The sequence below is a fragment of the Drosophila miranda genome (genome assembly GCF_003369915.1).
Source record: "Drosophila miranda strain MSH22 chromosome Y unlocalized genomic scaffold, D.miranda_PacBio2.1 Contig_Y1_pilon, whole genome shotgun sequence".
Taxonomy (NCBI): Eukaryota; Metazoa; Arthropoda; class Insecta; order Diptera; family Drosophilidae; genus Drosophila; species Drosophila miranda.
The window spans coordinates 33,160,954-33,186,003 of NW_022881603.1; the positions used below are offsets into that span (position 1 = coordinate 33,160,954).

The following is a 25,050-nucleotide window of genomic DNA, read 5'->3' on the forward strand; positions in this document are numbered from 1 at the left end:
CGCCAGTGTGAAAAAACCCGTTATCCACTGTTTGACATGCCTTTTTTCGACATTTTTTAATAAGTGAGATTTTGATGGCAAACGATCAGGAATTCGGTGCTGATCACGAATAAGTATTCAATGTGGCCTGGGACATAGCTTTAAGTGGCATTTCTACACGGTTTCTACATTGGTGTAATGGACAAGAGGGTGAGTCCATAACGCGTCTTAAAATATACTGGAAAATACTATGAAAAGTATAAAAATTGCAAGATGTGTGAGCTAGACGTGGTGGCAAGAAAATAAGAAAATCCGATAAAGTATCCCTCTAGTACTGGCGGTGGCGATTGACCATGCCCGAACTACTGATTTGGCTGGTTCCTACATGGGTACTTTCCGGACTAACCCTATGGTAAACGAACGCCGAACCACTCAAAGAAGAGACAAAAAATGTTGCTCTGTATACTCTACAACCCACCGCGCACCAGCCACCGAACTAGTTCGGTTTGGATGCAACGTCTCACCAGTAGACGAAGAAACGAAAAAGCATGAGAGGAAAATGAAGAGAGCAGGTAGCTACAAATGATGCTGATCTGCTCTTCTCCTTTCCCTTTTCTGTTTTCGGTAATTTCATTGCTGGAATGTTCTTTGCGTTTGGCGTTTGTGCAAGTCAGTGCGGCTGTCCAAGTGATTATAATTATTCAATTTTAAACAGTAAGTCAAAGCAAATGTATAGCAAACGGCATTTGTGTAGGCTCAATAAAGAAATATAAGACAAATATGCAGCCAAACATAATCGTGTTAGCGGAGAAACAGTGTCGTGCAGTGAAATAGAAAAAGTTTAAGGCCGCGAAATAGGAGAGACAATCGACGAAAATGAAACAAATGGAAAGTGACACTGAAAAATTTAAAGAACTTCTTTAGAGTTTTGATTGGTAAGCTTATATGCTTTTGGTTTTTTTGTATGCCTATTATATCTGTATTTTATATTTATAGATGCCATAACTGTAGATACGGGGACTGGATCAGCTGAAGTCCAGATTAGGAAGGCCCTACAGCTGCAAAAAAAACATTTTTTCAAAAACAGTACCACCGCGAACAGCAGACCTTAATTAGTCAATTTAAAAACTTAAATGAAATATATAATAAAATAAAAATTTAAATATGAAATGAAATGAAGATTGATAACCTACTTCATGGGGACCCATTTCACTAGCTACTACATGGGTACCCATTTCACTAGCTACTACATGGGTACTCCTTTCACTAGCTACTAGACGAGTACCCATATTACTAGTTCGGGGGTAAACGATGTGGTGTCGCTGGTCCCCATGTCGTAGGACATTGCGGCTTAAAATGGAAATGATGAAAAGCATTGTTAAGGGTTAGTAAAGAAAGTACCCCTGGTCTGTTAGGGAGTGGTGATATCACCACCTCCGAACTAGTTCCCAGTACTGCTGGGATATGATCGACCCTCAGAAATATACCAATATATACCATCTCTTTTTGAAAATATACCGTAAATATACTGACGAATTCTAGTTCTATCATACATATTCCTCGATTCTAATATTCCGTCGAATATTACTAGCTTAAGTTCTTAGTTCTGCCCACATAGTTTTAGGCCGTTGATGAATAAATTTTCTTCGAGGTTGGCTAGTTTGAGTCCTTGCTTTTATTGTATTTTGGCTAAAACAAGGCATAAACAAAATATTTAAAAAAGTGGAAGTGGAAGGAACAACGGTATAAAATTTCCTGTAAGTCTAATAGGAATCGTGAAGTTTATGCGGCTCAACAGATCAGGGCTGCCTATGTCACCCCTTAGCAAGCTGTGTATACCCTATTTCGTTAATTTAATATGAAGATCCTGTTTTCCAAACTTTTTTTAAAACGTAATTAATAAAGAAATTTTCTCAAATTTATATGTTTTAGACATATTTATACAAATGATTAGTGTTTAGCTATTAAGCGTTTTTAACAACTGTTGCAATTTGAAGTTAATGAAAGTCGAGAGCCTGTTTATAATTCACAATTTATTTGCATATGTAAACCAACTTATCGCGGGGATGATTGGGGCGAACGATTGATGCGAGGATGTTAGTCTAATAGCTGCGACGATTAGCTCAAGACTGCCCATGCAAGGGCTGACGGGCCAAATTGCCGGGCCCTATGCAGCAATCTTAGACGCGAGCGAGAGCGTATGATAGCCCGAGAGCGTTAGAGCTGCTCGGGGACGCTGTTAAGCCGAGTCCGAGAGATTGCGACATAAGGAGACGAAAGAATTCCGCTGCATGCGCATATGCGGTAGCAAATGATCTTTGCAGTGGGGGCATTGGAAACGACAACACCAAAATGCATTTCCTTTGGGCCGCACCACTGGCAATAATTTAAAATATTTAAGCTGCTTGACCCGACAATTATTATCTTGTTTATATATATATCTCGATCCTGATACCTACACATACTGGGATGACAAACATTTTCTCAATTTATAATATCCTTTTCCATAGGGTATGAAAATTATTGTTGTCAAACGGGTTTTACAACGAATTCCTAGTTTTTGATCTTCCGTCGAATATTCCCAGCTACATAGAACATTTAGCCATGCCCACATAATTTTATACGATTGATGAATCAATTTTCTACTTGATTGGTTGATTTTTAACTCTTGCTTTTGTTGGATTTAGTCTAAAAAAAAGGTTTTAGCGAAGAAGGTGTAGCGCTTGTAGCAGGGAATGCTGAGTTTTTTTGTGGCGCCATCTAGTGCTCAGAGTGGCAGGCGAACGACAGGTCAAGGGAAAACCAAAAAGACGGTAACAGGTCAAAACGTCAGGCTATCTCTGTTGAAAATGCATCCAGGGACCTGTTAGAGGATTTGCCGCCAGAACGTTGGCGTCCCTATCGGCTATTCCCTCGTGAAAGTCAATTGAGTCGGTTGCGTATCGGTCCGACGGAAAGGAAAAACCAAGAATTTAGTGAAGAGAAAAACTCTAGGGAATCTAAATATCTAAATCCAAGATTCGACTGCGAGATTCTTGGTTGAAGGCGAGTGGGCTATTCAGTCGTCAGAAGCCGTATAGCGCTGAGTCCGGTTGGGGTAAGTGCTGAGGGAAGAGAAGAGAAGGGCTAAAGGAGAAAAAAGAGTTGTCCCATTTGTAGTCTTGGCGCTTAGTAAATCGAGTTAAGCAGTGCGGATTCGATCGTCCAAGGAAGCCAGCCAGCAAACAACAGCAGCCGCAAGCCTAACAAAGTGGCTTTTAAACCTTTGGGAATGTCTGGAAAGCGCTCAGCCATCGGAGAAGCGAGCGTGGAAGCAGAGGGAGAAGACATTTGGGGAGCGCTCGGTCCCCCCAAGCGGCTAGCTTCCCGAGGCGTTGGCGTCGGCACTTTAGTAGTCGAGCGCGACGCGGCAGATAAGGAGGGCCCGTCCCTTGGTCGCGAGCAGATCGGCGGAGAGAAAGTGTTAATCTAGCACCGTCGGAGATTGGCCGTTTGGCCTTTTTCTTTGCTTTAGCGTACCTTTCACCTGCAGAAGCAGGGGAAAGAATTTGAGCTGTTCCCGTTCGCCCAGGAGGTGGAAAGGAAACATAGATAACCGTCGGGAGAAAGAGAATAGAAAAAAAAGAGGAAGCAACGGATTGACGGAGTAATTGTATTCGTGTTTGTAAACGTGTAATTAATTATGATTTCTGTGCGGAGTTAATTAGGAGAGATTTAGATTTGATTCCGGTAGTGGCTTCTCGTGACTCTCGCCGATCTGCAAATATGATTTCCCCCAACCTTGTGCCCATTTAAGTGTTCTTCCACCACAGCAGCTTTAGGTATTCATCGAGGAAAGCGCTTTCGCCGATGGAGCCATAAACTGGAGAAAAGGTATGAGTGGACTTAAATTCTATTATTAATAAATACAACTTGAAACAAGGGAACTAGGGCCGGTCGGTGAGTGAGAGGGAGAAGTGCCCACTCGAATTGGTTTCGTAACATTACGGAGTCAGCAAGCAAGTTAGTTTGTCCATTTCGGACTTATTTAGTATATCGTTTGTATGACACATAGCCAAGTATTTGTAGGAATTTTATACATATATTTCATTTAGCCACTCTTTTAATGTGGGGTATTATATTATGGTATTTGCGGGTAATGTTAGTGTTTTAGCCAGTAAGTGAATAAACTTTATAATGTATTAATCTACCACTTTGCTTTCGCTGGCAAATTCCCCATGTTGGCCGCCCCGGTCAAACGGGCCATTCCGTCATTAAATCGAACGGTTTGGAATGGCCATGGTAGGGTGGGCGACACGACCTCGACAACACCAGAGGCGGAGTTGAGATACCTTTCCAGCACACATCCACAATTCTATTCAGGGATAAACAGTGTCTCCCGGTTAAGCATTTTCGTCGTGACACGCTACTTCATTCGCGGTATGCGTATAGGCCACCAGCAATAGCCGACGAGCAGAGGCCGGAAACCCAAAGCGTGTGCTTCCCTTCGCTGAATGACAGCTAGCCTGGCAGGATTTATATACACAGACGTGCGTAGATGACACGTTACATTTATGAATCATAGATATAGTATTATAACTAAAAATTGGCGCCCAACGTGGGGCCACATCTATTCAGGTGTGACACCATCAACACTGTGACATCCTTTTTTTTTGTCTTTAAAACTTCCCGATTCGGCATAGACGGCATTGACCAAAATTGTTTCTCTGGAAGTGGTCATTGCTCAAGAATATCTTCTTTTCTCAACACCAAGTAGAGGGCGATTCAGACGATTCGGAAAACGGAAGCAGAAGTTTTGACTTTTCATCCGGCCACGTCTGAGGAGCGTTTCGAAAAGTGCATCGATCTTAATAATACCCTACTTTTTCTGAGGCAGGAGTCTTAAACATGGTCTTTCGGGCGCATAGGACTGCAGAGGGAATCTCGTTTACTTACGGAACCCTGCCCACGGCTGAAGGACTGTGCGGAAGGCTTAGCCATTGCTGCTGATGAGCTTTAGCGCGTTGGACATACTCGGATTAATCTTGATTATAGAATTCCGTTGGCCACGAGTGAAATCAGAAGCAGCATGCTCATTTCAAGTGTAGAGTGCCGAGCCGAGATGTTTGGACGACAGCGGCGCGAATCAAAGCAGCAGCTGGCCACTGCTCGCGCATGCAGTTGTTGTTGGTTTTGATTAGACAGCGACAAGTGCAAGGCGTCTGCGCGCGTACACATTCTTTTCATTTTCTTTTGTGCTTAGGAATTGGGGTCTCAATTAGCATAGGGTCCGTTTCGCATGGGGATTAGCTATGCGTAAGGCAAAAATTTTTATGACTTTATTTTATCGTATCATATTCTTTGCGTTCTATTCTTGTGGTTTACATTCCATGTGTGTTATTTGGTAGGGCTGTTGATTTGCTAGCTCTCTCGCTGTACAAGGGAAGCGAGACTTGAGAACAGCTGTGCCGTTTGCTGGGCCATTGACCCTAAGTTGGCAACGTAGGAAGCTATGAATTATAACACGAGGAATCAGTTCTCTTTGCAATTTGAGTTCACGTACAATTACTTATTATTTTTGAATTTTTAGGTCATCTTAGGTTTGCTAGCATAAGATATCTGACTTTTAACTAGAATACTTAATTTAGTTTTACTATTAACACATTTTTTAACTTTGGTTTTGTCTGCGTTTGATAAGTAAGTGTTTAGGTTTTGTCGTGTAGTTTTTGTGGGACATATTTTTGTCAGGACAGTTAGCAATTAAGTTTGATTTATTTTTTTTACAATGGAGAACCCCGATATCGAGCCTGAACCGGCTCCGGCGCCAAAATGCCAGTTGTGTGGGAAAACTTTAGCTTCGGCTCCTACATTGAAAACAAAGTGCAGCCACGAGTTTCACAAAACTTGTATTGAGTCACATGTCAAGACCCATACTACCTGTCCCACATGCAAGACGCTATGCGTCGATAGAAGTACTCCTCATAATACCAGGTCCCAGGCCAAGCAAAACGATGCAGCAGCCATAACCGCTGAAAGAGTTAGTAGCATGGTTACACAGGCCATCAGCACGATGCAAAACGAGGTGGTAGCCCAGCTCACGGACAAAATGGCTCAAATCATTCAGTCCAGCATAGCAGCACATTTCCAAGAGACTGGCAATAGCATTCCTCAAGGGAATAGACGTGGGGAAGCGGATAATCCGGTCCAACAAAATAGGGACAGAGAAGGGGAGGAAACATTCCGACAGGGACTGAATAGTCAGTATTCAGCACAGTTTCCGAGCTACGACCGTCCAAGCAGTGCAGTCTCAGATCTGAGTCAGCGACCGGACAAAGTCGCCCATATCCTCAATAGTTGGAAATTACGTTTTAATGGGACCCAAGAAGGATTGAGCATTGATAATTTTCTCTATAGGGTAGAGGCTTTGACGCATCAGACTCTCGAGGGAAATTTTCCAGTTCTGTGCAGTAACGCCAGTCTGCTTTTTGACGGAAAGGCCAGAGATTTTTATTGGCGTTACCACAAGACTTCCGGATCGATGAGATGGGACCGGTTATGCCAAGCCCTAAGAAAGCAGTTTAGGGATTCTCGAACCGATGTGGATATCAGAGAAGCGATAAGGGACAGGAAGCAAAAAGAAAAAGAAAATTTCGATTCCTTCCACGACGCCCTGATACAGCTGATGGATGATTTGGAAACTCCCATGTCAGAGAAAGCGATTGTGGAAACCTTACGGCGCAATTTGCGACCTGAAATTAGACATGAGCTCCTGAATGTCCAAATCGACTCCGTAGAACGTTTGAGAGAAGTCTGTCGTAGAAGGGAGGGTTTTCTCGACGACGTTAGGCGGAGTCATGGGTACCAGAAATTGATTCCTTTCCGGAAACAGGTTGCGGAATTGGTAGAGGAAGCCCAATTAGAGGAGGCCTCCGAATTCTCGGATGTAGAAGAAGAGGACGAGGTGGCAGCCATGGCACTGATTTGCTGGAACTGCCGAAAGGAGGGGCATCGCTACCACGATTGCGATAGCAAAAGGAAAATTTTTTGCTTTGGGTGCGGAGCACCTAATAAATATAAGCCGTCGTGTAGCAAATGCCAAAAAACGGCAAAGTGAACACCCAGCCTCGCCAGCCGGTCAGTGTTCAGCGCAAGCAGTCGAGTTCAGAGGCGAAATCCCAGTAGGGATACTTAAAACTACCGCCCAGCTTCCGTCTGAGAAATCAGAATCCGACATACACCAAGCTTTAGTCTGGCCACAACTAGTCCATGCCAGATCCCATTCGCTTTTCACCAACGACCAACCCAGTAATAAGTCCCTCACAAGGAGTGCAAGAAGGATGAGAGCGTTCCGGCAGGCGGCGAAAGCGATAAATTGCATTCGTTACAAGCAGAAGGACAAGCGTCCATATGCGGAAGTTCGCCTGTTGGATCAAACGGTCCTTGGTCTATTGGACACCGGAGCAGCTATGAGTGTTATAGGCGGAAAGTTAGCAGAACGCGTAATCCAAAGCCGAATTCCTTTTAAGAGAGGAGTTGTAAATGCTTCCACTGCGGATGGACGGAGGCAAGAGGTAGTGGGACGACTGCGGACACCGGTGCAGTATAAGGGTGCAGTGAAGGACCTTGAGCTGCACATTATTCCATCGCTCAGCCAGGACTTGTATTTAGGGATCGACTTTTGGTCAAGTTTCGATTTATTACCACCCAGCATGTCGCTGGCAGAGATAGTTCATGAACCGCAGAACCTCAGCCGAGGGGAAATGGACCAGTTGCAAGCGACCATCAATTTATTTCCTTCGTTTTCCGTTTCCGGTCTAGGAAAGACGGCTCTGCTTTCGCATTCAATTGATGTAGGTGATGCAAAAGCCGTGAAGCAGAGACACTTCCCTGTATCTCCTGCGGTAGAGAAATTGTTATATGCGGAGATAGATCGGATGCTCAGCTTAGGGGTGATAGAGGAATCCGATAGTGCGTGGTGGTCATCACCGGTAGTATTGGTGCAGAAGCCAGGAAAGGTGAGGCTATGTTTAGATAGTAGGAAAGTTAACGCGGTGACCAAAAAAGACGCGTATCCGTTACCACAAATTGATGGGATTCTAGGACGTCTTCCTAAGGCGTTGTTTATTTCGGACCTGGATCTTAAGGATGCCTATTGGCAAGTTCCCTTAGAGCCGAGCTCACGCGATAAAACAGCGTTCACGGTTCCGGGGAAACTTCTCTACCAGTATAAGGTAATGCCTTTTGGTCTCACTAATGCTTCGCAGACCATGACAAGGTTAATGGACAAGGTAATTCCGGCCAGTTTAAGAAATGAAGTTTTTGTGTACCTGGACGACCTTTTGATTGTGTCGGACAGTTTCGAGTCACATCGGAGGGTGTTGAGTGAAGTGGCAAGTTACATAAAAGCGGCAGGGTTAACGCTGAATGTGGAGAAAAGCAAGTTTTGCATGAAGTCAGTGCGGTATTTGGGGCATATAGTAGGCGAAGGGGTGATTCGTACAGATCCGGATAAGATTTCGGCCATGTCCGATTTTCCTTTGCCAAAATCCCTAAAGTCTCTGCGTCGCTTCCTAGGTATGGTAGGCTGGTACAGGAAGTTTATAAGCAACTTCGCATCGGTAGCCGCGCCTCTCACGGACTTGCTCAAACCCAGACAGAAATTTTCAATGACTCCAGAGGGTCAGGAGGCGTTTGAAAAGTTGAAGGAGATGCTTTGCTCAGCGCCAGTTTTGCGTAGTCCTGATTTTAGCAAACCATTCTATGTTCACTGCGACGCTAGCAAGACAGGCGTTGGGGGAGTGCTGGTGCAGAAGACGCCGGAGGGGGACGAATATCCGATTGCGTTTGTATCGAAAAAACTCAACAAAGCCCAAAAGAATTATTCGGTCACCCAACAAGAATGTCTGGCCGCAATAGTTTGCATAAATAGGTTCAGAGCTTATATCGAGGGGCATGAATTTACTGTAATCACTGATCACGCCTCTTTAAAGTGGCTCATGTCACAAACTGACTTACACTCACGTCTAGCCCGATGGGCATTAAAGCTGCAGAGTTTCTCGTTTAAAATCGAGCATCGTAGCGGCAGGCTTAATGTGGTTCCGGATGCTCTTTCTCGCGTAAATGAGGAGGAAGTGGCGACTCTAGACGCGAGCAATGGGTTGTTGGTGGATTTGGAATCGCCAGAATTCAAGGCAGAAGATTACGTGGAGATCGTAGAAAGGGTTAGGGCCAATATTGATAAGTTGCCAGATCTCAAAATTGTAGATAACTTGTTGTATCGTAGGTCAGATCACGCAACAGGAGAGGTGCTACATGATGTGTTCACTTGGAAACTCTGGATTCCTCAAGGGTTAGTGGTTGACGTTTTGCGTAACGCGCACGACAATCCACTGGCTTCCCATGGAGGCATTCACAAAACCCTAGAAAGGATACGGCGGTATTATTACTGGCCTGGTTTGGTTGCCGATGTGAAGAAGTATATCCAGGCTTGTGATGTCTGCAAGACTACCAAGGCCCCCAATACAATCCAGAGACCGAAGATTGGAATTGCGCCCGAGTCACAACGTTTCTTTCAGAAATTATATGTAGATTTCCTGGGGCCATATCCCCGTTCAAGAAGTGGACATATAGGCATCTTTATCGTCCTCGATCACTATTCTAAATATGTGTTTCTTAAGGCAGTGAAGAAGTTGACCGCGGACGTGGTAGTCAAATACATGCAGCAAGATCTTTTTCATGCTTTCGGGGTTCCGGAGACAATAGTATCCGACAATGGCACACAATTTAAGTCTGAGACATTCCAAAAGCTACTCCGGGAATATAAAGTTTCGCATACTCTCACGGCCCTGTACGCACCCCAAGCTAATGCTTCCGAACGTGTAAATCGCTCGGTGATTGCAGCAATCCGATCTTATGTGCGCGAGGATCAGAAGGACTGGGACGAGCACCTCAACAGCATTTGCTGCGCATTGCGTTCGGCGGTGCATGCAAGTCTGAATGCAACTCCTTATTATATGGTGTTCGGACAGCATTTCATCACTTCCGGGGCAACATATAAGCTTCTGAGAGCATTGCGGGTGATGGACGACAGGTCAGCAGTTTTCTCGCGGGAGGATTCATTAGACTTGGTTCGAAGCAAGGCTCTAGAAGTCATGAAAAAACATAACGATAAAAATGAACGGCAGTATAACTTACGGTCGAGAGACATATCCTACAATGTCGGCCAGGAGGTGTTCCGAAGAAATTTCAGGCAGAGCAATTTTCAGTCAGGGTACAGCGCGAAGTTGGGTCCGGCCTTTCTGAAGGCCAGGGTCAAAAAGAAGATAGGGCAGGCCTACTATGAGTTAGAGGATTTGCAGGGTCGTTACGTAGGACGGTTTCACGCGAAAGATCTTCGTCAGTAAACCAACTGCTTCAAGCTGTCCTGTTATCATTCTTGGGAGCCTGATCTTTCGGGGGGGCTTTTGTAGCGCTTGTTGTAACGAACTTGGCAGGTGTCGGGGAGTGAGAGAAGGGGGCACGCAGATATTCCCGGCTGGGAGGCTCGTCGGCTAGGTGGGGTGGTGATCTTGCCCTCCTCTCACTTAATGCCTATTCTCATTATTACAAGGTTATAATCTGTGCGTGCTACGACGAGAGTTAATTTGGACCTAAAATTCGACTGAACACATAATTGGCTCTTTCTTCTACCTGTTCCCGAACGCTTTTCCTCGCCTCCGATCTCGGTGAAGCGGATTGACCCTACATTCCTTGGGCATCCCTAGGTCGCAATTTTCACGGAATGACCCTTTTGCGTTCTCATGGGGCTCTCAGGGTCATCTGGCTAGCCGAAGGCAAACAAAAACTATATTCTAGAACATTATAAAATTTATTGAACCCTACATAAACAAATTTCTAAACTAAAACTAAACCTAACCCAAAAATAGGTACGCATAAAACAGATAAAATAGATGGAATTTCAAAATGACTTAATAATAGTGATAAACAAAATGAATAATTATTTCACATATAAAAAGAAATAGAAACAGTAAGGGGGAAGCATATAAAGTATTTGTCCCTCTCCTCTTTACTTTTTCAGTGGGACTCGAGTCAAATCGTTCGAGCTGAGTCTTTTACATTTCTCTTTCACACTCACCCGCAGATCCGCATGTCCACCGACGAAAGCGCTTTCCGGAGGAGAATCGGACCTGGAACGAGAACTCCGATAGGGAGTGGCATAAAGCACAACAAAAACTCACTCACAAATTCCCCACTTTCCTCTCTCCACACTTACTTTGAGCGACTCATTACATTAAAAAAAAACTTTCTCGCCCCTTTTCGTGACCTCCCAAACCTAGCCCATAGAGGGTGTATGCTCTGCCACGGCCATTACGGTGCCGACCACTAGATGGCGCTGCGAACTAGCTCTCTCGGCTGATCCAAGCGTTACAAATACCCCCCGCCGAAGATCTGACTTAGTGGTATCACACAAGTCGGATCCCAAACTGCGCGGATCAGCTATTGTTTTAAGTCTTTCGCGTGGTATCGACCAATAGACCGTCCTTGCAGATCCTCTAATTCATAGTAAGCATTCCCTATTTTCTTGCGTATTCTGGCCTTCACATATGCTGGGCCCAGTTTGGCACTATAGCCAGCCTGGAAGTTACTCTGCTTGAAGTTCTTTCTGAACACCTCTTGGCCCACTTGATACGAAATCTCCCTTGATCTCAAATTGTAAATCCGTTCGTTTTTCGCCCTTTGCTTCTCCATTATCGTTAAAGCCTTGCTACGTACCAACTCTAACGAATCCTCCTTGGAAAACACTAGGGATTTATCCTCCAACAATCGAAGAGCTCTCAGAATTTTGTATGTTTCCCCGGAGCTAACGAACTGTTGCCCAAATACCATATAATACGGCGAAGTTCCGAGGCTGGAATGGACCGCGGTTCGCAATGCGCAACAGATACTGCTCAGCTCCTCGTCCCAATTTTTCTGATCTGCCCTCACGTATGAGCGAATGGCGGCAATTACCGACCGGTTTACTCGCTCTGACGCATTCGACTGCGGAGAGTATACTGCTGTGGCCGTATGTGATATCTTGTGCGCCTTGAGAAACTTCTGGAAAACTTCCGACTTAAATTGAGAGCCATTGTCCGATACAATGATCTCCGGAAAGCCAAAAGTATGAAACAGATCTTGCTGCAGATACTTGATCACAAGATCAGCCGTTAGTTTTTTAACAGCTTTCAGAAAGACGAACTTTGAATAGTGATCTAACACTATAAATATACCAATGTTCCCGCTTTTTGAGCGTGGATACGGGCCCAGAAAGTCGACGTATAGCTTTTGGAAAAACCTCTGCGACTCAGGTGCCACTCCCATCGGGGGTCGATGGACAGAGTTCGGTGCTTTAGTAGATTTGCACGTGTCGCACGCGAGTACATATGCTTTTACATCTTTGACTAAACTTGGCCAATAGAGAAACTGTCGCACTCGCTCTAAAGTCTTATGAACTCCCCCATGCGATGCTAAGGGATGGTCGTGAGCATTGGCTAATACCTCTGGAATAAGACTCTGTGGGATCCATAACTTCCAGATAAAATTATCATGAAGAGTACTCCCTGTGGCGAAATCACACTTCCTGTACACAAGACCTTCGACCACCCTCAGATCCGGCAGGTTAACGTCATTGGCTTTTATTCTGCTTGCCAGTTCTACATACTCGGCGGACTTAAAAGCTGGGGACTCGAGATCAACTGCTTGACCATAACCACCATCCACGGCCGCCAAATCTTCTTCATTGACTCTGGACAAGGCATCGGGTACAACATTTAAACGACCACTCCGGTGTTCAATTTTGAAGTTAAAGCCCTGTAACTTTAATGCCCATCGGGCTAGCCGCGAATGTAGATCCGTCTGAGTCATGAGCCATTTCAGAGATGCATGAGCGGTGATAACCGTAAAATCATGCCCTTCAATGTAGGCTCTGAAACGGTTGATGCAAACGATTGCCGCCAGACACTCTTGCTCGGTCACAGAATAATTTCTTTGCGCCTTATTAAGTTTTTTCGACACAAAAGCTATCGGAAATTCGTCTCCCTCTGGAGTCTTTTGAACCAAGACGCCTCCAACTCCTGATTTGCTGGCATCGCAATGCACAAAGAACGGCTGGTTGAAATCCGGACTACGAAGAACTGGCGCAGAGCACAACCATTTTTTAAGTTCCTCGAACGCTGTACGTCCTTCTGGTGTCATGACAAATCTGCACTTAGGTTTCAGCAAGTCAGTGAGAGGGGAAGCTATCGACGCAAAATTTGCTATAAATTTACGATACCATCCAACCATTCCAAGGAATCTCCGTAAGGCTTTCAGAGAGTTCGGTACTGGAAAGTCCATCATGGCCGAAATTTTCCCGGGATCCGTTCGAATGACCCCCTCCCCGACGATATGACCAAGATACTTCACCGAACGCATACAGAATTTGCTCTTTTCCAAGTTAAGCGTTAATCCGGCCAATCGAACATGCTGCGCTACAACTCTCAATACCTTTAGATGCGACTCAAAGCTATCGGAAACGATTAACAAGTCATCCAAGTAGACGAAGACTTCATTGCGAAGTTCCGCCGGGATCACCTTGTCCATCAATCTGGTCATGGTTTGCGACGCGTTGGTGAGACCGAACGGCATGACCTTGAACTGATATAGAGGTTTACCCGGAATTGTGAAAGCAGTTTTGTCCCGAGACTCCGGATCCAAGGGTATCTGCCAATAGGCATCCTTGAGATCCAGACTTGAGATGAACATTGCTCTGGGGAGGCGACTTAGTATACCGTCTATTTGCGGCAACGGATAGGCATCCTTTCGTGTAACGGCATTGACCTTCCGGCTGTCTAGGCAAAGTCTAACCTTCCCGGTTTCTGGACTAGCACAACTGGAGAGGACCAGGCGCTATCAGATTCCTCAATAACTCCTAATTTGAGCATCCTGTCCACTTCAGAAGACAGCAATTTCTCCACTGCTGGTGACACGGGAAAATGCCGTTGTTTTACGGGCTTGGCATCTCCTGCATCGATCGAGTGCGACAAAACCGATGTTCCACACAAAAAAGAGACTGCAAAGGATGGAAATCCCGACACAACCTTCTGCAAATCCTCTTTCTGGCTTAGAGTTAGTTCATGCGATTCCTGACAAATTTCTGCTACCTGCATCTCCGGAGGTAATAAATTGAACGTGGACCAAAAATCGATTCCTAGATATAAGTCCTAGCTAAGCGACGGAATGATATGTAGTTCCAAGTCCTTCACAACCTTATCATAGGTGACTGGAGTTCTCAATCGCCCCAGAACCTCCTGCCGCTTGCCATCTGCAGTATGAGCAACTGAGATTCCCCGTTTAAATGGAATCCTACTGGTGATTATTTGTTTAGCCAAATTCCCACCAACTACACTCATCGCTGCCCCCGTATCTAACAACCCAAGCACTGGCCGCTCAAAAATGTTTACCTCTGCGTACGGACGTTTATCTAGCTCTTTGTACCTAATCGCATTTATTGATTTAGCTGCCTTCCAAAATGATCTCATCCGTTTGGAGTGTCTTGAATTGGATTTACGACGGAACAGTGTTTCTGCAGCCTCTGCATCTGAATGAGAATTAATGAAATTGTGCCATAAATTTGTTGCTACACTACTGACGGACTGGACTGGAATGGTTGTATCTATAACTGCCTGGTGTTGCTTTTCTACTGGCTGGCGTCTGGGTTCGCGGATTTTTGGCGACGCACACTTTGAAGCTGACGAGGCTGTGTGCTCGCCCTGCCATTTTTTTTCTGACATTTTTCACAAGCTGGTTTGTAAATGTTTGGAATGCCACACCCATAGCAAAAGATCTTGCGTTTGGATTCGCAATCCTGGTACCGATGTCCTTCCTTATGGCAGTTCCAACATACCAAGGCCAACGATCCTATTTCGCCTTCGCCCTCCCCTTCGGAAAACTCCGTTGCGTCATCAGACATGTGCTCCTCCACCAACTCAGCCACTTGCCTACGGAAAGGGACACTCTTTTGATAACCATAATTCCGTCTCACGTCATCCAGGAAACTCTCTCTTCGTCTGCATATTTCCCTGAGCTCCCCAACCGAAGTTATGTTTATATTAAGCAACTCGTGCCTTACTTCGGGCCTCAAATTCCTTCGCAGTATGTCTACCACAGACTTTTCTGACAAGGGAGACTCTAAACTATCCATTAGCTGAACTATGGCGTCATAAAAAGCATCGAACCCTTCCTTTTCTTTTTGCTTCCGGTCCCTGATCGCTTCTCGAATGTCCACATCCGTGCGAGTGTCTCGGAACTGTTTCCTTAATGCCTGACAAAGCAAGTCCCATCGTACAACTACCACTGACTTATGAAACCTCCAAAAGAATTCACGAGCCTTTCCGTCAAAGAGGATGCTAGCGTTGCTACATAGCACCGCGAAGTTGCTTTCCAGCGTTGAATGGGTAAGAGCTTCTACTCTATAGATAAAATTATCAACGCTAATTCCTTCCGCATTCCCGCTAAATCGTAGCTTCCAACCATTCATAATGTGTACGACCTTGTCCGGCCTTTGGGACAGGTCGGAAGCTAAACTTCTAGGAGTGTCTCTGCCCTCTCTGTAAAATCCTGTCGATTCTCGGCCTCCGCCTGCTTCCTGACCCTGCGAACTATGGTCCTGAGCTAAGTTTCGAGTATGATGATCTCGGCCAGTCAGTTGAAGATGAGCAGCGACATTGGTTTGTATTATTTGCGCCATCTGCTCCGACAACTGGGATAAAAGGTCGTTTTGCATGGCCCGCACTGCTTGGGTAATCATGATCCCTATATTCCCGCTATCCACTGGAGCCGACCCTGGGTTATTAACGGGTGCTCCCGCCGCTGGGGTGCCTGAAGCTTTTTCTTTGCCTCCTGCCTGCTGTTTGGCGGTTTGCATGCCCGAGCCCGATGCGCCGCCTTGCAAGTCAAAAGTGACTCTTCCACACCTAGGACATTTGGCATTTTCCCTCGAATATGGCACTATGCAAGCTTTATGAAATTCGTGGCCACACCTGGTCTTGTATAACTGCTGAGATCCAAACTCTTCTCCACACAGAATGCAGACGGACGGATCTACAGGTTCTCCCTCCATTATTAATACGTTCCCTTTATCTCCAACTGCTAACTTCCGCTTACTCTGTCACTCACTATCAACGAGATTTAACGATTCGAGATTCAAAACAGCTGACCCGCTCAATTCCCTTCGGTACTTCAACTAGCCTTTCCTTCTTCCGCGCTCACAACTCTCTGCCGGTCAATGACCTATCTCAACTGAACCAGCTGTTCCGCGTTTTATCACCCTTGTTCTCTCCTAACACCTTCGTTTGTGACACTTTTTTTTTTTTGTTTGCCGCTTGAGGAATTGAGACGCGTTTATTGTTGAAAACAAAACATAAAACAAATTATAAATAAAAAATAATATTTTGTAAAAACCGCAATATATAAAGAAATACAAAAACATTTATTTGCCTTCAAGCATAGCTTAGTTCCCCTGAAAAAAAAATCTTATTGGAACTGGTGTGAGAAGAAAGAACAAACATAATTTACCGCTACTTGTGCCGTGCTAATCAGCCCTCGCAACAACCAAACGTTTTGTTGCTTTGGCGCGCCGATCCGCAAAACAAAAACAACGACTGCAAGCTAAAGTGCGAGTAAATCGAAGCTCATCAGTTTCGTCTTCTTTACTCTCCTTCGCACTCTTGCTTCTGCGGACAGGTATGCTGGTTTTCCATCACCCGTGGCCAGGCAAACTCTTTATAAAGAGATTGTTCTGTCTTTCCAAGCGTTTGATGGCTAGCTCTGCCGCATACTATTGCTGAAAGTGGATGGGTCTTTGCCAAAACTTGTTATCCGTGGTCAAGGTAGACTTATCTAAAGACTTCTTCCCTGCTTTTCCAAACGTCTAACTAGTTGGGCTACGGACTCCATTACTGTAGGGTATTTAATCGCCTACTAAGCTCTACGTCTTCAGCCGTGGCTTGTCGATCGCTGCTAGCAACTTCTCAACAATAACTCCTATGCGACTGATTTGCAAAATTTAGCTGACTGTGAAGCTCGTTATTCTGGCCCAGATGCTGCAGCAACCGTAGTTTGAGAATAAAAGCGGACAAACGTATATGCTTCTCTTCTCAAGCCCACTACATAGTATCTAGTTTGCCAGAAAAATCGAAAGTGTTTTTGATGTGTGTTCCTGCGATATTGTTGACCACATCGAGATGCGGTTCTACCAATTATTTTGGGTCCCATTGTTGGGCGCCACTAACTTTATAATAATGAAATTAATAATTACTTATAACTGTAACGAACTTGGCAGGTGTCGGGGAGTGAGAGAAGGGGGCACGCAGATATTCCCGGCTGGGAGGCTCGTCGGCTAGGTGGGGGGGTGATCTTGCCCTCCTCTCACTTAATGCCTATTCTCATTATTACAAGGTTATAATCTGTGCGTGCTACGACGAGAGTTAATTTGGACCTAAAATTCGACTGAACACATAATTGGCTCTTTCTTCTACCTGTTCCCGAACGCTTTTCCTCGCCTCCGATCTCGTTGAAGCGGATTGACCCTCCCTTCCTTGGCCATCCCTAGGTCGCAATTTTCACGGAATGACCCCTCTGCGTTCTCATGGGGCTCTCAGGGGCATCTGGCTAGCCGAAGGCAAACAAAAACTATATTCTAGAACACTATAAAATTTATTGAACCCTACATAAACAAATTTCTAAACTAAAACCCAATCCTAACCCAAAAATAGGTACGCATACAACAGATAAAATAGATGGAATTTCAAAATGACTTAATAATAGTGATAAACAAAATGAATAATTATTTCACATATAAAAAGATTAACAACGGCCAAACCGAAAGGGGGGAAGAAATAGAAACAGTAAGGGGGGAAGCATGTAAAGTATTTGTCCCTCTCCTCTTTACTTTTTCAGTGGGACTCGAGTCAAATCGTTCGAGCTGAGTCTCTTACATTTCTCTTTAACACTCACCCGCAGATCCGCATGTCCACCGACGAAAGCGCTTTCCGGAGGAGAATCGGACCTAGAACGAGAACTCCGATAGGGAGTGTCATAAAGCACAACAAAAACTCACTCACAAATTCCCCACTTTCCTCTCTCCACACTTACTTTGAGCGACTCATTACATTAAAAAAAAACTTTCTCGCCCCTTTTCGTGACCTCCCAAACCTAGCCCATAGAGGGTGTATGCTCTGCCACGGCCATTACGGTGCCCACCACTAGATGGCGCTGCGAACCAGCTCTCTCGGCTGATCCAAGCGTTACATTGTAGCAGGGAATGCTGAGTTTTTTGTGGCGCCATCTAGTGCTCAGAGTGGCAGGCGAACGACAGGTCAAGGGAAAACCAAAAACACGGTAACAGGTCAAAACGTCAGGCTATCTCTGTTGAAAATGCATCCAGGGACCTGTTAGAGGATTTGCCGCCAGAACGTTGGCGTCCCTATCGGCTATTTCCTCGTGAAAGTCAATTGAGTCGGTTGCGTATCGGTCCGACGGAAAGGAAAAACCAAGAATTTAGTGAAGAGAAAAACTCTAGGGAATCTAAATATCTAAATCCAAGATTCGACTGCGAGATTCTTGGTTGAAGGCGAGTGGGCTATTCAGTCGTCAGAAGCCGTATAGCGCTGAGTCCGGTTGGGGTAAGTGCTGAGGGAAGAGAAGAGAAGGGCTAAAGGAGAATAAAGAGTTGTCCCATTTGAAGTCTTGGCGCTTAGTAAATCGAGTTAAGCAGTGCGGATTCGATCGTCCAAGGAAGCCAGCCAGCAAACAACAGCAGCCGCAAGCCTAACAAAGTGGCTTTTAAACCTTTGGGATTGTCTGGAAAGCGCTCAGCCATCGGAGAAGCGAGCGTGGAAGCAGAGGGAGAAGACATTTGGGGAGCGCTCGGTCCCCCAAGCGGCTAGCTTCCCGAGACGTTGGCGTCGGCACTTTAGTAGTCGAGCGCGACGCGGCAGATAAGGAGGGCCCGTCCCTCGGCGGAGAGAAAGTGTTAATCTAGCACCGTCGGAGATTGGCCGTTTGGCCTTTTTCTTTGCTTTCGCGTACCTTTCACCTGCAGAAGCAGGGGAAAGAATTTGAGCTGTTCCCGTTCGCCCAGGAGTTGGAAAGGAAACATAGATAACCGTCGGGAGAAAGAGAATAGAAAAAAAAGAGGAAGCAACGGATTGACGGAGTAATTGTATTCGTGTTTGTAAATGTGTAATTAATTATGATTTCTGTGCGGAGTTAATTAGGAGAGATTTAGATTTGATTCCGGTAGTGGCTTCTCGTGACTCTCGCCGATCTGCAAATATGATTTCCCCCAACCTTGTGCCCATTTAAGTGTTCTTCCACCACAGCAGCTTTAGGTATTCATCGAGGAAAGCGCTTTCGCCGATGGAGCCATAAACTGGAGAAAAGGTATGAGTGGACTTAAATTCTATTATTAATAAATACAACTTGAAACAAGGGAACTAGGGCCGGTCGGTGAGTGAGAGGGAGAAGTGCCCACTCGAATTGGTTTCGTAACATTACGGAGTCAGCAAGCATCGTATATCGTTTGTATGACACATAGCCAAGTATTTGTAGGAATTTTATACATATATTTCATTTAGCCACTCTTTTAATGTGGGTGATTATATTATGGTATTTGCGGGTAATGTTAGTGTTTTAGCCAGTAAGTGAATAAACTTTATAATGTATTAATCTACCGCTTTGCTTTCGCTGGCAAATTCCCCATGTAGGACGCCCCGGACAAAGGGGCCATTCCGTCATTAAATCGAACGGTTTGGAATGGCCATGGTAGGGTGGGCGACACGACCTCGACAACACCAGAGGCGGAGTTGAGATACCTTTCCAGCACACATCCACAATTCTATTCAGGGATAAACAGTGTCTCCCGGTTAAGCATTTTCGTCGGGACCCCTATTATGTTTGCGTCAATCGATGGACCGAAAAGATGATCGCCTTTGAATTAATGGAAGAAATAAAATTAAGCCCAAAAAACGGAAGCCTGTGAACAAAATAAAGCCTTTCAACTCTTTAAAAAAAAATAAAATGTTTAATGGTGGTGTTAGAGTTATTTTTATGATAATTTGAATTTAAATTCAAAAGCATAGGATTTTTTGGGATAGTTTAGTTTATTTTGTATGCATATTGTATAATTTGTGTTATTGCGCTTATCATAAATAAATAAATAAAATTATACTCTTTGTAGTGTAACAAACAAGCTTTTTGGTTCGCTTGAGTTGGCTGGGATCGCTCAGCGGTCGGCCGATTCGTCGCAACGTATTTTTATTGTTGCCCCCAACGACAAATGATAAGACTGTAAACTTTTAATAGCACGGTTTTATTATATGTTCTTCTTTCTTGATCGGCGTATTCGAATGAATGTGTGTTGGCATATCGATACTTGTCGAGGACAAGTATCGATATATCGAGTACATTGGTATTTCTTATAATACTATCGATGAGTAAATCTTAAACTAATATTCAAATCTTATAAACTAATATTCATATCTTACATTCGGGCAACCTGACTACAGATCGCCCACGATCTACACACTAAGGCATAGTTTAGTTTATTTTGTATGCATATTGTATAATTTGTGTTATTACGCTTATCATAAATAAATAAATAAAATTATACTCTTTGTAGTGTAACAAACAAGCTTTTTGGTTCGCTTGAGTTGGCTGGGATCGCTCAGCGGTCGGCCGATTCGTCGCAACGTATTTTTATTGTTGCCCCCAACGACAAATGATAAGACTGTAAACTTTTAATAGCACGGTTTTATTATATGTTCTTCTTTCTTGATCGGCGTATTCGAATGAATGTGTGTTGGCATATCGATACTTGTCGAGGACAAGTATCGATATATCGAGTACATTGGTATTTCTTATAATACTATCGATGAGTAAATCTTAAACTAATATTCAAATCTTATAAACTAATTTTCTTTTTTTACTTTCGGGCAACCTGACTACAGATCGCCCACGATCTACACACTAAGGCATACAGTTGGTTAAACATTTCTTATTCGGTATTGTCTTACTTAACATACTATTTCATCGATTACCAACATGAGACCATGGTTTTATCCTTGCACTCTACCCAGGGTTTAAGCCTTGCTGGTTCTAATATACTTCGGAATGGCATTTGCGTCAACTGACAGTCCTCAATGTCGACAACCTCATAACGATCATTATCCAATACTCTATTGATCCTGTACGGTCCTCGATACTTTGGTGCGAACTTCTTATTGATCCCCGGTGTTGTGTCCACATGCCGGACTGCTACATAGTCACCAGGTTCATACTTTAATGGGGCTCTATGTTTATGGGCATACATCTTTCTCATTTCTTTTCTGCGACAACCGTATGTTCTCACTTGCTATTTCTCTTATAGTTTCCAACTCTCTAAGTTCTGACGCTAACTTCTCCTCTAGGTATTCGGTTAATTCATCTACAACGGGTCCTTTCTGGGGTATTCCAAATAACAATGTGCTAGGTGTCTTTTTCGTACTGCTGTTAACGGAGTTATTAATGGCGTGCTCTACCTTGCTCATCAACCTATACCAATCGGCTTGCTCAAGGGGCTCTGACAGTTTTCCTAACATAGGAGTAAGAACACGATTCACCCGCTCCACTTGGCCATTCGCCTGCGGTGCACCTGTAGCTACCTTAACGTGCTCTATCCCTCTCTCCTGCAGAAAACTAGAGAACTCTAACGAGGTGAAACAGGTCCCACGATCTGATATTATCCTAGTAGGGCGACTATAGAAATCAAAATATTTACTTAAGGCATCCTTCGCTTCCCGCGTGATGGTACTATTAACCGGGAACAATTTGACAAACTTAGTGAATGCATCTATTACCACAAGGAGGTGTTTTCGCTTAGATCTAATACTCGGCAACGGACCCAAATGATCAACATGTAGGGTATGAAAAGGAACACACGACTTTGGGATACTATGGAGCGTTCTGTTATGGATTGTTTTAGGCATCGAGTGTAGTATACACGGTAGACAGTTTCTGATGAACCTTGCCACTTTACTTCTAATTGACGGAAACCAGTAGGTCCTCAAAAGGTCACTCACGCACTTCTCTGCGGCCAGATGTCCTAGTTTTTCGTGTGACCGCCTTATCAACTGCTCTTCCATACACATTGGTACATAGAAACATAGTTTGTTTTCACAACTCCTCTTGTAAACAATACCATCTATCATTTCAAAATCTACTTCAATTCCATCCTCTAGCATTTTTCGAATCCTAACTACTTCCTTGTCTCGCATCTGTTCTGTTTGCAATATCAAATCAACATCTTCTGGCGTTGCACCTACTACCCCAACTATCAATGATTTTAGTAATCTTTCCTCCTGAAACTCTAACTTGTCCCTCTCTACTGTATCCTCAACACATTTTTTCTCTTTATCTGAATTCCTATTACTAATGTACTTTACTCCCCCACCACATCGTTAACGCTTCTTCTACATTGGCTCAAATCTCTAATTTCAATCTTCGATCCATCCTCTTCCCTATATTCACTATTCTCTATGTTATCTCTACAATCACTACCAAGGTTCTCTCTATCATCAGACTTCCACCTATTTCCCAATCTACTTCCTACTGCACTTGATTCTCCACACTCAATGGCAGGGTTCTGTACGGTACTACTACGCTCTCTACTGATATTTAATTCTCTACACTTAATCACAGGGTTCTCTACGGTACCTCTATGCTCACTACCAGGGTTGTCTCTACTTACACTATTCCTTGTATATTGCTTTCTACTCTCATCTTTTTCTAAATTAGACTTTTCTAAACCGTATTTGACTCTATAACCATCCTCTAACATATTCGTCACTTGATCTTGTCTGCTCAGCGCATCAACGTGCGCCATACTGGCTCCAGGTCTGTGCATAATGGAGTAATCATAGTTCTCTAACTCTAGGGACCACCGTGCTATCTTAGGACTAATTGACTTTCTGGTTAACGTCTGTACTAACGAATTACAATCCGTGATTATTTTGAAGGACCTATGCTCCAAATATGCTCTAAAACGCCTCAATGCATAAATTATAGCCAATGTCTCTAGTTCGAAACTATGATAACGTGATTCTCTTTCTGTTGTTTTGCCGGAATAATAGGACACAGGGTGCATCTTCCCATCATCTTGTCTTTGCATCAGTATTGCGCCATAACCGTATGAACTTGCGTCTGTATGTAATTCCGTTTCTCTATTTGGGCTAAAAATGGCTAATACCGGAGGATTTGCCAACGCATTCTTAAGAGTTTCAAACGTCTTCACCTGTTCTCTATTCATGGGAAACGGACCACCTTCTTTTAACAACTGCACCAAGGGCTTAGCTGTCGTCGCAAATGACAACATGAAACGTCGAAAATACGAAAAGAATCCCAAGCATGAGTGCAGTGCTTTTACATTTTGAGGGACTGGGTATTTTTTCAAGGCCTCAATATGGGAATCACTAGGAACTATTCCGTTTTGATTAACTTTATACCCCAGGAAATCGATGTTTCGATTGACAAACCTACACTTTTTTAGATTTATCTCTAAATTTTGCTCGCTAAACCGAATGCATAGTCTTTTTAATATATCCATGTGTTCTTCAACTGTTTTAGTCGCTACTAATATATCATCCATGTACACTACAATGCTTTTGTTCCTAATAAAGTCTCTCAAGAGTTCCGAAATAAATCTCTGAAAAATAGCGGATCCATTTTTTAACCCAAAGGGCATTCTCAAGTACTCATACTGTCCTTGCGGTGTCACAAACGATGTATACGGAACTGATTTTTCTTCTACGCCTATTTGATGATACCCACTTTTCAAATCTATAATGGAAAAACAGCACTTGTTTTCTAAAAACTCAAGACAGTCCTCAATAAGGGGCAATGGGAAATTATCTTTAACAATTCGTTCGTTCAGACCACGGTAATCGACACACATTCGAAGTTCTCCTGATTTTTTTTTTACTAGGACCAACGGGGAAGCATAAGGAGACTCACTATGACGGATTACTTTCTTTTCTAACAGATCATCTACTATTTCAGCTACTTTCTCTCTCTCATGGTAGGATAAACGACGCGGAGTACAATGAAATGGTGTTGTTTCTGTTACACGAATCTGCATCTGATACTTTGGTGGTGCTTTAAAGTCAAATTCTTTGTGTAAATAGTATGTCTTAATAACTTCCCTACACTTTTCTGCAAGAGTGAGGCCAAATTCGAAACCTACGTTAATATGTTCCTCTTCATCAATCTCTACCGACGCACAAAAGTTACTGAATTCGTCGCCTTGATTCATATTCTCGATGGCCATTTTGTCATTCCTTGAGTTTTCTTGTGTCTGATTTTTAAATGGATTGATTACCATCTAACTTATCATATAGTCTTATGTTAATATTATTTTTAAGTTCGGTGAATAAAGACGCGCAGGTTAAACTAATAATTAACGAACTTAATGATGTGTGTTGCTTCGCATTGATATTTTTCTTATGAACTAATTTTACTTCAATAACTTTAAGGGCATCGCGTCCCAACAATACCGGCAAAGGCAGCATGTTATCATCTACGATGTTTAATAAAACGATATATTTCTTTGTGCAAAATTCAATATGGCACTTAAATTTTCCCCATATGGGAATTGGTTGTCCTCCTAGTCCATAGTATTTCCTAACTTCATTATAGGCTTCAACTATAGCCGACTTCGGTATCAAAGACTTATGAATAAAACTTACAGGGCTACCTGTATCAAATAGACTAAAAATACTGACGCCTCTTTGTTCACCAAACGGAAGTCATAAAGTGATTAACTGAACAGCCGCTAAATCGTCGTTGTTTTTTTCTCCTGGTCGCTCCTCATCTTGAACTGCAGCTACCCTAGTGGCCATCTTTCGTTTCGGGCACTGCGAATATAGGTGGCTGGTACTCCAACAGTTAAAACATGCCCCATCCGGTCTCTTTGGCTGACTGCATTCCTTCATAACGTGCCCAAATTGCCGACAGTTGTAGCAACGCATTGCGCCACCACCT

At 43.8% G+C, this 25,050-nt stretch overlaps 2 long non-coding RNA genes across 3 annotated transcripts; one reads left to right on the forward strand and one right to left on the reverse strand.

Annotated features, from left to right (window-relative positions):
- The first annotated feature begins 288 nt into the window (after window positions 1-288).
- Window positions 289-1,114, forward strand: LOC117189819. 2 transcript variants are annotated; one of them, XR_004473580.1, is made up of 3 exons: window positions 289-391; window positions 695-914; window positions 976-1,114. It is a non-coding gene; the product is annotated as an uncharacterized LOC117189819 (long non-coding RNA). The 2 variants fall into 2 exon arrangements; XR_004473579.1 differs by having other exon boundaries at window positions 290-603.
- A 15,223-nt stretch (window positions 1,115-16,337) lies between these two features.
- Window positions 16,338-16,638, reverse strand: LOC117190915. The gene is made up of 2 exons (XR_004473880.1): window positions 16,552-16,638; window positions 16,338-16,495 (listed from the first exon to the last, which is right to left on the reverse strand). It is a non-coding gene; the product is annotated as an uncharacterized LOC117190915 (long non-coding RNA).
- Window positions 16,639-25,050: the final 8,412 nt, after the last annotated feature.